Source organism: Perognathus longimembris, chromosome 4, assembly GCF_023159225.1.
Source record: "Perognathus longimembris pacificus isolate PPM17 chromosome 4, ASM2315922v1, whole genome shotgun sequence".
In the NCBI taxonomy this organism is placed as follows: domain Eukaryota; kingdom Metazoa; phylum Chordata; class Mammalia; order Rodentia; family Heteromyidae; genus Perognathus; species Perognathus longimembris.
This window is the reverse complement of record NC_063164.1, coordinates 70812042-70827542: the sequence shown is the minus strand read 5'-3', so window position 1 is coordinate 70827542 and position 15501 is coordinate 70812042. Positions and strand designations below refer to the sequence as shown.

The 15501-nt window shown below is 39.8% G+C and overlaps 1 protein-coding gene across 1 annotated transcript in view; it reads left to right on the top strand.

Annotated features, from left to right (window-relative positions):
- Positions 1 to 15501, top strand: part of Lypd6 (LY6/PLAUR domain containing 6) — a 146976-nt gene that overhangs the window by 69812 nt on the left and 61663 nt on the right. The gene's annotated exons all lie outside the window — the stretch shown is intronic.

Here is a 15501-nt window from a genome sequence, read left to right as displayed (position 1 = left end):
ATGAAGTACGGTCCCCTTTTGGCCACATCCCCTCCAACAACTGTTATTGTTAGTTTTCTTGATATATGACATTCTTACTGGGGTGAGATGGAATCTCAATGTTGTTTTGATTTGCATTTCTTTTATGGTCAGTGATGTAGAGCACTTTTTCATATGTCTCTTGGCCATTCTCATTTCCTCATCAGAGAAGTCTCTTTGTAAGTCTTTAGCCCACTTGATGAGCGGGCTATTGGTTCTTTGCGGTTTTGTTTTGGAGGAAGGTAATTTTTTTTAGTTCTGCATATATTTTAGAGATGAGGCCTTTGTCCGTTGAATGGCCGGTAAAGATCTTCTCCCAGTCTGTGGGCTTTCTGTTTATCTTGCGAGCTATGTCCTTGCTGGGTGGAATATTCTGTAGATGTCGATTAAGTCTAGTTGGTCTATGCAATTGTTTAGTTCTGTGGTTTCTTTGTTCAGTTTTTGGCGTGTTGAGCTGTCCAGAGGTGATAGTGGAGTGTTAAAGTCCCCAACTATCAATGTGTTTGGGTCTATGAGTGTTTTTAGAGTCAGTAGTGTTTGTTTGATGAAGTTGGGTGCTCCTGCATTTGGTGTGTAGATATTTAGAATGGTTATTTCTTCCTGTAGGAGAGATCCCATTATTAGTATGTAGTAACTTTCTTTGTCTCTTTTTACCATTTTTAATTTGAAGTCAATTTTGTCTGATACTAGGATTGCAACTCCAGCCTGCTTATGGGGGCCATTTGCTTGATAGATTTGTTTCCAGCCTTTCACTTTTAGAAGATGTTTACTTTTGCTGGATAGATGTATCTCTTGGAGGCAGCAGAAAGATGGATCTTGATTTTTGATCCAACTTATGAGCCTATGTCGTTTGATTGGAGAATTAAGTCCATTAATGTTGAGAGTTAGGATTGAGAGATGATCGTTTGTTCCTTTTATTATCACTATCTTGTTTAAAGCTGTGTCTTTCCATTTCTTGATCTGATGTTTACTATTTAGGGTTCATTTCTCTGTCTGTATTATTATCTTGATTATTATCCCTGTATAGTACATCTTTGAAGACTTTCTGTAAAGCTGGTTTGGTGGAGATATATTGTTTCAGTTTTTCCTTACTGTGGAAGACTTTTATTTGACCTTCGGCTATGAAGGAGAGTTTGACTGGGTACAGAATTCTTGGTTGGTAGTTATTTTTATATAGAGTTTGGTATACTTCATTCCAGGCTCTCCTTGCTTTCATGGTCTCTGCTGAGAAGTCTGGGGTAATTCTGATTGCTTTTCCTTTATATGTGATTGTTTTCTTTGCCCTAACAGCTTTGAGTATTTTTTCCTTGCACTCTACTGAACCTGTTTTGATCACAATGTGTCGGTGGGATGTCCTATTCTGTTCTGGTCGATTTGGGGTTCTAAATGCTTCTTGTATCTGTATAGGCCTTTCCTTCTGGATATTTGGGAAGTTCTCAGCTATTATTCTGTTAAATAGGTTGCCTATCCCATTAACCTCTTTCTCCAAGTTTTCCTCAATACCTATTATCCTTAAATTGGCCTTCCTGATCGTGACTTGAATCTCCTGTAGCGGTCTGTTTTGTTGATTGGACTGGATTTGTATTGATTTTTTGATCTTTCTCCATAGAATCTAAGGAATCTTCAGCTCCTGAAATTCGATCCTCTGCTTCAGTTAGTCGGGCCTGTAGGCTAGTTACTTGATTTCGAATCTCTTTTGCTTCTGACTGGTCTTTCCTGATAATTTCCATGTCATTTCTTAGGTCTTGTATGGACTTCTTTACTTCATTAACTTCATTACTTTGGTTTTGAGAGTTGTCTCTCTAATCTTTAAGCTGGTTAGCTATCTTTTCATTTGATTCTTGAAGTTCATTTATCTTTCTATTTGTGGATGCCATGAAATTCTCCATTAATTTTTGCTTTGCCTCCTCACGCTCTAGAATAATTGACTGAAGAGATTCAAACTTTTTATTTATCATGTTTATTAGTAGACTTTGTAGAGCTTTTTTGGGGTTCTCTTTTATGTCTTTGTTTGACTGCTCTGCTTCCTGCTTGTTTTGAGTGGGGGATAAGACTTCATTGTTTGCCATCTTTCTTGTGTTTCTTCTGCCCATTTGAATTGGGGGTGCCAGTCTACCAACACCTGTCAATACCGTTTAAGACCCAAAGCAGCCCTTACCAAGCACTGTTTTGTAAATCTTACAAGTTCACAATTATGTACAGTTACCCTGTATACCTGTCTATAAAATTAGATTTGGTGTTCCTAAAGAATACAATTTCAATATAACAACTGATCCTGGGCTCTGTATTCAGTAGTTACTTATTTACTGTTACAACCCTATACACAATTCTTGTTTTTATATTAAGTTCTTTTAGGACTGGCTTTCTCTATGAACCCCTTTGATTCACTCGGATTAAGCTGGGATACCCTCTATCCAATAACCAGGAGTCATTGGAGACTGGAGGTCCAGGCAGTAAGTCAGGAGGGTAAGTTGGAGTTAGGAAAGAGAATAGAGTAAAATGTATTGGGGAGGGGAGGTGGTGATTTTGGTTTAGGTGTGTGCCACCATATCCTAATTATTAGCTGCTGATTAAATATAATATCCAAACTCTACTTAATTATTCATAGTGTTTGCTACTTACTTTAACAGCATTTTGCAAAGGTCTCAGGTCATACTTAATTCATGTTTTGGTAGCAATTCAGATAATTTGCCCTTGGATAATTTGCCTTACTCTAAAACATAGGGAATTATTTAAAATAAATAAGTGGTAATTCTTAAATAGCAGTTATCTGCATAAATGAGATGAGTTTCTGTCTGCATAAGTCTAGATATATTTTCACTGTAGCCTTAACTAAATAGGTATTTACTTAACATTTCTCAGCAAAAAGAATAGGATAGGTGGGACAGCTTTGGTCATCTCATTCCCTCTCCCTATTCTTCATGCTCCTCCAAACGGCATTCACACCTTTGGGTGTAGATTTGGGGCAACAAGAAGATTCCAATGCAAAGAAGAGAAAGAAAAAATTAAATATGAGTCTTTCTTAGCAGACCAACTGCAGATTTCCATTTATATCTCATTGGACAGAGATGTGTTACTATCACTTGTGACAAGAGTTCTGGGAAGTGAATTTGAATCAGGATGTTGCTTCCTAGAACAAAATTGTTCTATAATGTAGAAGACGTGTTTAAATTTGAATATGAAACCAACAGTACCTAGAAAAAGATCTTTCATCATTTCCTTGTGGTTTTTATCACCTGTTCACTTTATTCATCTGTAAGATAGCTATCTGGTCATGTCTTCTAGAAAGTCCCATATGAGTCTTAGAAGGGAGACATGTCCATTCCACGAGCATTGATGGGATGCTTTGCGTTAGCTATACATCCAACATAGCCTTTAACTTCTCTGCATGTGGAAAATATCTGACTTATATAACTGTTAACTCATGCTTGTAAATGCCCCTGGAATAGGATACATATATGTTTAATCCAAACTCCTAACAAAATATTTTACAAACAGTAGGTGTTTGATTAATTTTTAAAAATTGTTCAGTTGGACACTAAATGTATTCTCATACTTGTTTGTTTTAGGGATGCTTTTTTTATTTCAGTATTTTTGAGACAAAATGCATATATTTACAAATGCATATGTTGGATATGTTTTTACATAGTTTTAATCTTATAAAGCATGCTGATTGTTAATACCAGTGTATGCAGATACCAGTGTATGTGGATGTGTAAACATATATATGTGTGTGTTTTCATGTGTATGGTATATATCTTGGTATAAGTGTTAAATCTACTAGTTATTTCCTGTACTACATTCTGTTGACAACCATGAACTATGTGGCTATGGTGCAGTTCACCTGCCAGGGATGCTGCAAGACAGATAGATGACTTGCTTACCTGGAAAGTAACTCTTGCGTCTCCAAGGCAAAGTTCTATGCTAAGTCCAGGGACAGTTATTTCCCCATTCTGTATGTCAAAAGAAAAGAGGAGGAAGAAGAAAAAGAAAAGAGTGAAAATTGTCTAAAGATTATTGCATCTTGATATTTTTAATTGAATTATAATATATTTTGGATGTTCCCAGTCAGCCTCCTCTAGGGGAAAATGAGGCTATTGGGTAATGTGAGCCAGTGTTCTATGAATTGTACAACCAGCTCCTGTATAAGCCCTGTTGGAACAGATTTTTTGTAATGAATTTGTGTTAAGAAGGACCAAGGTAGGTGCAAAGCATTTATATCTACACTGCCCTCAAGTTTCATCTTTATTTTCTGAATAGATCACTTTAGAAATGCTGTCACTGGTTTACATTTCAGTGTTTGACTAAAATGTCTATATGAAAAATATACCCAGGTCTCACCATTGTCGGAATGGCTATCACTAAGAAAACAAATGACAAATAATGGCAAATGTATGGGGCGGGGCGGGGGGAAGAAGGGGACTTTATACACTGTTAGTGGGTATATAAACTACTGCAACCACAATGGATATCATTATAGAGGCTCCTCAAAAAATTAAAAATAGGTCTACCAGTTGACTCTTCCGTACTATTCTTGGGCACATATACAAGAAAAATCACTGCATAGAGCATATATACAGGAAAGATAGCTGCCTGCTTACTGTAACTCTGTTCATGATAGCCAAATTTTGGGATAGGCTGAGATGCCTATCAACCAATGAATGGATAAAGAAAATATGATATCTGTGTATGTGCATATATATATATGGGTATGTATATATGTGCATATACATGCATGCATATATACATATATGTGCATACACACATACCCATATATATCATGGAATATAGTCAGCCATAAAGGACAATGAAATTATGTCATTTTCAGAGAAATAGGTGGAACTGAAAATCATACTTTTGAGTGATGTAGGCCAAATTTTAAAAAGGGCAAATACATTTGCTTGTTCATTTGTGGTCTATAGACCTAAAATGATGATGGTGATGGTGATGATAGTAATGATAATATTACATAGCTGTCTAGGAGAGATCAGCATGAGGGGGAGAGGAAAACTAAAGGATGAAGAAGCTCAATGGATACATATGGATAAAATAAAAAAAACCCACTAAATACTTATTGAAAAGGGTAGGGGAAGATGGAAGGGAGGAATAGGAATACTGTAGAGTGGTGAATTTGTTCAAAGTTTATGATATTCATGTATGGAAATATCACAGTATAACTCTCATATTACAAAGATATGCTACCTCACAAACTTGTTTAAAATGACAATCTTCAAGTCTTCTGCAGAATCAGATGGAGTTTGTAGCCATTAACATTAGTGATGTGGAATGGCTGATCTCAGCTCCAATGTCTTGGCATGGTCCTACACCAGCATCATCAGCATCATTAGAAACCTGTAAGAAATGCAAACATTTGTTGGACTCTAATCCACACCTACTGAATCAGGAATTCTGACAGTGGACCTAGCTGTTCTTGTTGTAACAAGCTTTCTCAGGCAGGGTCAAATCTGAGAACCAATGGCTGACTTAACAGCTATAAAACCAAGTTGTTCTCAAGTGTCTTGCATAATGTCTTTTAGAATTCAGCACCTGGTAAAAATGCCTCTTTTGATAAGCAGACATGAAGCCTTTGATAAGCATGTATAAAGTTTTTTCCAGACAACAAGAATGACATCACCCATTATATTTCCATTTGTGCCTTTACTTTCAGGAAACTTGGAACTGTGCTGATTGCTCAATCATAGTCAGTGTTATGCCTGAAAGTTTTTATTTCCCCTTCATTCCATGCATTTTATTTGCTTGTTTCATTTAACAGATTTACTATGAATCTTTTATTACAGACCTTCTCAAATTCATTTTGCTAGTAAGTGAATTGGCAGTATGGGGTGGGATAAATAACTTGAAATAAATTGACTCACTCACATAGTGATTGACAATAGAAGTATTTGACCAAGAACTATATTAGTAGGAGAAGCTGGCCTGGAATTAAATGTATCCTGCAGGAAACATTTCACCTGCACTTTTGAATACTCATACATAGTAAGAAAATGCAAACAGTATAGAAAGATACTGAAATGTACTCACAATTCAATCTCCCCTTCTCCCCACCTTCACAGCAGGCATCCTCTGGTTTATTGCAATATTGTACAGGAAAACATGAACAGAATAAGCAAGTCTATTTTTTCTCATGAGTAAGGAAAAATGTAACCTGGTATGAGTGTGCCTTTGTGGGGGAGGGGAGTGAGTGACTGAAAGAGAGAGAGAGAAGGAAAAGCATTTCATCTTTCTGCTATGTTACAGATTTATCGTGCCAGTTTCTATGGTCCTAAATTCTTTCAGTTGTTCATTGTTCACCTATTTTCTCCTTTGCTACCTCATTTCTCTGAGATCTACACTTTCCATTTGCTCTTGAAATCACTTAACAATCTATTCCCAGGCATTAGCACTTCCCTTGGGATTCACCAATTGATCGATCTTTTAACCCAGTTGTTAGAGTTCTCCCAATACTCAATAACATGAAGTGGTTTCAATTTGTTTGTTTTAAAGTGTTAGCCTGAGTCATCAGGAAAGTCAAGTTCATGTAGCTACTTTTCAGAACCTGACAAACCACATATGACAATTGATTTACTTTGTGAATGAAAGGCTCTGTGCGATTTGGAACAATTGCAGAGTCTACTCTCTTTCTGGATCCCATCCACATGGTAAACCTAATAGCACATTATATAACCCATGCAGGTTACTGAAAACATGGACAAATTAGGGGTAGGATGAATGGGTGACCAATCACATCTTGACAATGTTTAGATGAATCTTCAGGAGCCCCAGAACATTTTGGTCAAGTTTTTCTAGAATTAATGGGTATTGTATTTCAGTACTTTTACAAATTGCATTACTAGAAGTAGGACTTAGGAAAGAATGGAACTTTGATAAAGCAGATGTTCAGTTAAGAAAATAATATTGTACTTTTTATTTTATTTTCTCTAATTCAGGTTTATGCCATTATTCAGAAAAATAATTTTCAGGGAATAAGCTACAATTCTGGAGTGATTTTATTAGAGCATTTACTGAAGTATTTACCAAATGTTTATTATTAATATTTTTAAATGCTCGTTATTCATAATTCTTAAATATAATTTGCTTTCTATAATTTTGCAATGACATGTCTTCTCATCCACTAAAATCTTTCTTTAGAAGAAACCAAGTTATAGATTAAAGATGTTTCTGAGAGCATATGCTATTTGTGTTATAATTTTGTGTTTGAAAATTAGCATTCTTTGAGAAATCAAGAGGCCTGTCTTCAGTAGGATATAAATATATTAAGAAAATTGAGAGAGGAAGATGGCACCGCCACAGTAGGGAGGCACCCCAACTCGCTCCAACTGAATAGCAAGCTAGGAACTCCAGCACCCAACACCTCATCAAGAACCCAGCAAAGCCAGCAGCCAGAAGCAACAGAGAAAGGCAGGAAACGAAAAAATAAATAAAAAAAGAAGAGCCTATAACATGCACGGAGCCAGAAAATCTCCAGGGTACCCTCCCCCCACCCGCCAACCCTGGCCTGAACAGGGCCAGGCTGGGAAAGGGGACCCGGCGCCAACAAACCGACTGCCGAAAAGTCACGCCAGGAGAGCAGAGTCCAGACAGCAGGACTCCATGGACCCCAGGGGGTGCGCAGACCAATCGAGACAGGGGGTGATGGACGGGAGGTGGGGGACTGCACGGCCAAGATCGAACATGAGCAGCTGAGCAGCGGAGGAACTGGGCGGTGCAGAAGGAGAGAGCTGGGGCCACCACCACCAAACGACCGATCGCCACACCCCAGCACCACAGCCCCGAAGGGCCAACAACAGCGTGGGACACACACAAAATCCAGGACCAGTAAGTTCCCCATTACCCCCTCCCCCAATGGGAGACCAGCTATCAGAGACCCAAACCATACAAAGAAGCTAGAGCTCCCTCCCTCCCCCTCCCCACCCCGAGGGAACAAAGAACCTCCAAATCAGGTGGCAAAAGGTCCCTTCAGACTCTGGGAGGACACAGGAGCTAGCAGGCATGGAGCAGCACCAAGGCAACAGAGGAGCCTGAACCGAGCCGCACCAGCCCTGCACCCTCCCCAACAGGAGCCCGAGGACCGGCAGGCATTTGAAGCCCCACCTGAGGCACCTGGTCCTCGCAGACTTTTTGAACAAAGTCACAGGTTAGCTGGTGGGCAATACCAGCCCAGCAGGGACACCTGGGCCCGATCACACACCCCCCTTACAGTGGAGGCACAGAGTCTGGGGGCACCAACCCGCGCCTGGACACTTGATCCTACTGGGGCCCAAACATAGCCCCTCCCACAGCAAACTCGTGGGAGGGCACAAGCACATCCCAACAACCCAGGGCCCGCTCTGGTAGGCGTACCACACACAGGTGGGCAGAGCCCCGCAGCGGCAGTGCCTGCTCTGATAGGCGCACCTGCACAGGAGGGCAGAGCCCCCCAGCAGCAGCGCCCACCCAGATTGGTGCATTTCACACAAGTGGGTGGGCCTCCCCTCAACAACACCGGCCCCGGAGCGGTCCACACAGGTGGGCGAACTGCCTGAGAGGTGAGTTCCTTTAACAAAGATACCAAGTGGAAAAAAGAACCAAAGAAGAGAAAAGCCTCCACGCCACGCTGAATCAGCGACCAGCAAACCCCCACCAGGGGCATGCTAGGGTCAGCACAACACAGCAGCAGGACACTATCTCGCGGAGAAAAACACAGAACCTACCCACCCCCAAGTGCAGGGAGGGTGACCACATCGGCAACAACTGAAACGCTCACGCTCACCCATTGGGCAGTAAGGTTCAACAGCCGAACTCAAACCCAGAGCCAGGACACAAACAAGTCTCTCACTGACGGACTAGGGGAAACCAGCACAAAGCCAAACCAGGGAAGCTACCCACAGATCTCCAGATGTGCAAATCACAACGAAATATAACAAATTTCATTAAAGGGCAAGCCAACTCGCCAGCTCCAAAAAGCAGTATGACTGAAGAGGAGATGGAGAATAAAAAAACAACTGAGACTATGATAGCTGAAATGATAAAAAGCCTCAGAAATGAAATCAGAAAACAATTCCAGGAGTTTAGAGTGGTAGTCTCGAAGGACATCCAGGAAGCCAAGAAGGAAATGGAGGCAAAAATGGATACAATGCAAACCTCTGTTAAAGAAGACCTTAACAACCTGAGAAGTGAAATGCATGAAAAAATAGACTTAAAATACAACTCTTTAAAGGAAGAAATTTCCACGATCAGAGCTGATCTGACAACCATAAATAGCTCTCTGACATCCATAAACTCCGCACTTGAAGCCACAGCACAAAGAATTGACCATATTGAAGCCAGAATCTCTCTCTTGGACGATGATGCAGCCATTAAGGACAAAAAATCACGACAATCCAAGAAACGGTAAAGCTCCAGGGCAGACAAATCCAGGAGCTAGTGGACAAAGACAAGAGATATAATCGGCACATAATTAGAATAGAAGAAGGAGCCAAATACCAGAGCAGAGGGCTTCAACATAGGTTCAAAAAAGTGATTGCAGAAAACTTCCCCAATCTCACAAGGGACCTCATCCAGGTAATCGAAGCCTATAAAACACCTGGAAGACAAGACTCTAGAAAAGCCACGCCCAGGCACATAATAATCAAGACTTCAGATCTCAAGAATAAAGAGCAAATTCTGAATGCAGCCAAAGCGAAGAAAGAAATTTATTACAATGGGAAGAGGATCCGAATAACAGCAGACCTCTCCACACAAACCTACCATGCGTGAAGAGAATGGAAGAACACCATCCAAGTCCTATAGGCCAACAACTGCCAACCTAGAATAAAATATCCAGCGAAACTGGAGTTCATTTTGAGGAGAAAACCAGATCGTTCCATAGCAAAGAGTATCTAAAGGAGTATGTGAATAAAAAAAACAGCCCTACAACGAATTCTAAGAGGGAAAGCCCACCCAACAGAAATCATACAGCACACACAGACAGAAACAGAAAGAAACTACAACAGCCTGAGCCCAACAGAAAGAGCAGCTCACTAAAGACAAGACAAAAAACAGGAAAAACAGCCTAACAAGAAAAACACTCTTATCCTTGATATCTTTGAATATTAATGGTATAAACTCTCCGATAAAGAGGAGCAGACTGGCAGAATGGATCCGCAAACAAAAAGTTGCCATCTGTTGTCTACAAGAGACCCACCTTACAGCAAGGGATAAAAACAAGCTCTGAATGAAAGGATGGAGCAAGATCTTCTAAGCAAATGCACCTACCAAAATGGCAGGAGTAGCCATCCTGATCTCAGACAAGCGGACTTCTCATTAAAATCAACTCAAAAAGACAAAGAAGGTCACTACATTTTAATACAAGGAAAAATCCAGAATCAAGAGATCACGGTGATAAATGTATACTCACCGAACAAAAGTGGCCCTACATATGTCAAGCAAATTCTCATGGAACTACAGAACAAGATAGACCCAAACACAATAATAGTGGGTGACGTTAATACCCCACTCTCTCCAAGAGACAGATCCAACACCCAGAGGATTAGCAAGGGAGCTGAGGACCTAAGTAACACCATATCCCAAATGGATCTGACAGATCTATACAGAATCTTCCACCCTACAGAGACCCAATACACCTTCTTCTCAGTAGCCCACGGATCATACTCCAAAATAGACCATGTCATAGCCCACACAGAGAACCTCAGCAAATACAAAAGTATTGACGTCATCCCATGTATTATATCTGACCACAGTGGATTAAAGGTAACCCTTAATAACAACGGTTACCACAGAGGCTATACACATTCTTGGAGGCTAAACCCCATACTGATATCCAACACTTGGGCCACAGAGCAAATTAAAGATGAAATCAACGAATTCATAAGCCACAATGACAAAGAAAATACATCACAAAGAAACCTATGGGACACAGCTAAGGCAGTACTGAGGGGCAAGATCATTGCCCTCAGCACTCACATAAAAGAATGGAAGCAGAGCAGGTGAATAACCTCACGATGAAACTAAAACAACTGGAGAAACAAGAAATGATCAAATCTAAAATGACTAGGAGGAGAGAGACCACAAAGATTAAAGAAGAGATAAATCTGATTGAAAACAGAAAGACCATTCAACAAATAAATAAGACTAAAAACTGGTTCTTTGAGAAAATAAATAAAATTGACAGACCCCTCGCAAGACTTCCAAAAAAAAAGAAGAGACTCATATACGTACAATTAGGGATTCCACCAGAAAAATTACAACAAGTACACATGATATTCAAACAATCATAAGGAACAAGAACCTCTACTCACTAAAAAACAGTAATTTTACAGAAATGGATCAATTCTTCGAGAAGAATAAACTGCCCAAACTGAACCAAGAAGAAATGAATCAACTAAATAAACCAATAACTTACAGCGAGATACAGGGGGTAATCAAGAACCTCCCAACAAAGAAAAGCCCAGGCCCAAATGGATTCACCAATGAATTCTATAAAACCTTTAGTGAGGAACTAATACCCATACTCCTCAAACTCTTCCGTGAAATAGACACAGAGGGAGAAATCCCAAACTCATTCTATGAAGCTAATATCAAACTCATTCCCAAACCAGGCAAGGCCCAACAAAAAAAGAGAACTACAGACCAATGTCACTAATGAACACAGACGCAAAGCTCCTCAATAAATTATTAGCTAACAGGATCCAGAAACTGATCAAGAAAATTATACATCATGACCAAGTAGGCTTCATCCCACAGTCACAAGGATGGTTCAACATCCGTAAATCAATCAATGTAATTCACCACATAAACAGAACTAAAATCAACAATCACATTGTTATCTCAGTAGATGCCCAAAAAGCCTTTGACAAAATACAACATCCATACTTATTAAAAGCTCTGGAGAGAACAGGAATAGATGGAACATTCCTCAAAACAATAAAAGCCATATACAACAGACCAACTATTAACATCGTATTAATTGGAGAGAAACTAAAATTATTCCCCCTAAACTCAGGAACAAGACAAGGATACCCATTCTCCCCACTTCTTTTCAACATAGTGTTGAAATCCCTAGCCATAGCAATAAGGCAAGAGGAGGACATCAAAGGGATCCACATCAGCAAGGAAGAAATCAAGCTATCCCTATTTGCAGATGACATGATCTTATATCTGAAGGACCCAAAAAACTCAGTTCCCAAACTCCTACACCTAATAAACCATTTTGGCAAAGTAGCAACGGATACAAAATCATTCCACAAAAGTCAGCAGCTTTCTGTACACCAGCAATGTACAAACAGAAAAGGAAATTATGGAAACCATTCCATTTACATTAGCCAAAAAATAATAATAATAATAAAGTACCTAGGGCTCAACCTAACCAAGGATGTGACAGACCTATTTAATGAGAACTATAAAAATCTAATAAGGGAAATCAAAGAAGACACAAGGAGATGGAAAGCCCTCCCATGCTCATGGGTAGGCAGAATCAATATAGTGAAAATGGCCATATTGCCCAAATTGTTATACAAATTCAATGCAATCCCTATCAAAATCCCTGTTACATTCTTCACTGAAATAGAGAAAGCAATCCATAAATTCATATGGAACAGCAAAAGAACTAGAATAGCCAAAGCAATTCTAGGCAAAAAAAGCAGTGCAGGAGGTATCACAATACCAGACTTCAAGCTCTGTTATAGAGCCATCATAACAGAAACAGCCTGGTATTGGTATAAAAACAGATCGGAAGACCAATGGATTAGAATTGAAGATCCAGAAATAAAACCGCATTTTTATAGTCAGCTGATATTCGACAAAGGAGCATACAATGGAATAAACATAGCCTCTTCAACTACTGGTGCTGGGAGAACTGGGCTGCCATATGCAGAAAACTCAAAGTAGACCCAAGCCTATCACCATGCACCAAGATCAACTCAAAATGGATCAAGGACCTCAATATCGTACCTGAATCCTTGAAACTACTGAAGGACAGAGTAGGAAAGACACTATAACTTATAGGCACAGGAAGGAACTTCCTGAATATAGTCCCAGGGGCACAACAAATAGGGGAGAGACTTGACAAATGGGACTACTACAAATTAAAAAGTTTCTGCACAGCTAAGGACATAGCCACCAAAACAGAAAGACAGCCAACCATATGGGAAAGGATCTTTACCAGCACAGCAACAGACAAAGGCCTAATATCTGTCATCTACAGAGAACTCAAAAACTAAGCCCCTCCAAGCCCAGTAAACCAATTAGGAAATGGCAAAGGAGCTAAAGAGAGACTTCACAAGAGAAGAGATAAATTGGCAAAGAAACATATGAGGAAATGTTCAACATCCCTTGTAGTAAAGGGAATGCAAATAGAAACAACTCTGAGATTCCACCTCACTCCAGTTAGAATAGCCTATACTCTGAACTCAGGCAACAACAAATGCTGGAGGGGGTGCGGGGAAAGAGGAACCCTTCTCCATTGTGTTGGGAGTGCAAATTAGTACAACCACTTTGGAGAATAGTATGGAGGTTTCTCAAAAAGCTCAATATAGACCTACCCACTTCTAGGCATCTATCCTGGACAGCAGGTCCCAAGATATCAAAAAGACATTTGCACTTCCATGTTTATCGCTGCACAATTCACAATAGTCAAAATATGTAATCAACCCAGATGCCCCTCCACAGATGAATGGATCCAAAAAATATGGTACCTTTACACTATGGAATGCTACATAGCGATTAGGAATGGTGAAATATTGTTATTTGCAGGGATATGGTCTGAACTTGAACAAATAATGTTGAACAAGAGAAGCCTAGAACACAGAAAACAAAGGGGCATGATCTCCCTGATCATGATCCCTGACTGTTAAGATGGGGTGACGGGGAGACAGTAGAGACCAGGTCTGTGAAACCAAAAACTTCTTGTCAAATGGTATTTCCTACAGGATTGGGTCAGCGACCCAACATTATGTAACTAAAACCAAACAACTACTCAACATATAAACATCAAAAATTGACCTCTCAGTGGAATACAATAGCTCAAAATCTATGTATGTACGTTCATATAAGACTACTGTCGACATATTGTCTAATGTTGACATTACATTTGAAGCCCTAGGCGAATTTTCTTTGGCGTAGGCCATGTGGCCACTGTATATGTTCTTGGTACACTGTGTATTGTATATATGTCTATCTGACCTAGGGAAGGGAAAGAAAAACAGGGTGTAAGATATCACAACAAATGTACACACTGCCCTACTATGTAACTGTACCCTTTTTGCACAACCCCTTGTCAAAATGTTTTTGTTTAATTAATAAATAAATTACCAAAAAAAAAGAAAATTGATTCTTCACAATAATATAAAATTATGTTTTTTCATTTCTGTCTTTCCTGTTAATTTGTGATTTTTCTGAAGGAAATTTGAATTTCTGTAACTTAGCATAGGGCTTGTCCGATGTGAGGTTAGAAAATATAAGACAATAAATTAGTGCCTCTTTGGTTAGTTGAAAACCACCTCCGTGGAACAGGGCTCTGAAATACTGTATAAACTCATAAGATATAGCATCTTAAAATTGCTAGCAGCTCAGCTTCTCAGAGTGCCTTTCAGAGGGGTGTCCTGGTTGAAGCTGTTGGAGCATTTTAGAGTCGTGGACACCAGCTGGCAGGCTTGAGCCAAACAGGCAATGGGTATACTTTGGTTCCCCTCCTGTTGGGTTTCCTTTTAATTTTGAATCAATTTATGAGACTTAGAATGCAGCTATTTCCAGAAAAAAAAATAACCCTGAGTTTTGTTAAAAAACTTTCCAACCTTTGTGACTGACACTGCTACCAAGTAGTGACTGCTCCTAACAGATGAGCATGACTTGTCTACCAGGTGGATGCATGCTTTTAGGAGTAAATCTATGGAATATTAGAGCTTGCTGTAGGATGTGAAGGAATCTATTGCATAGACAAACAGATTTCTTTGAAGTGGTCATGCAAAAATAGAAATTCAAAGAAATAGAAATTCAATGCTCAGACTGTCATCCAAAACTCAGTTCTAGGGGAGAAAGCAGAAGGAAGGGGCATTCTAGACACAGAGAATATTAGACATTTCACGGGGCTTGGCTGCAGAAAGCATGCTATACAATTGTAGTGTCTGTGAGCACTTGGTTGGCAAGTGTGGTTAGGAGGAGAGTCACAGCAAACCTACAGTGGGGGCAAATGATGTAGGATGGTGCAGTACATGCTTATGAGTCCATATCCCTGCAGTACACCTATTAAGGGAGGCGTTATGTAGGAACATGGACTGGAACTGAGGGAGGCTGAGGAAGCTATTAGACTGCAGTACAGGCCACACTCACTCTTACAAAGGAGGGAAGGCTAGGAAGGAAGAATAAAGGAAAAAAGGAAAAGGGAAGAAGGGAGGGAGACAGGGAGAGAGGGATAGACCAAGGGAAGGTGTGGGGGGAATTGAGTAGATGGAACTTATAAGGAACTGCAATTCTAAATTTGAAAAGATC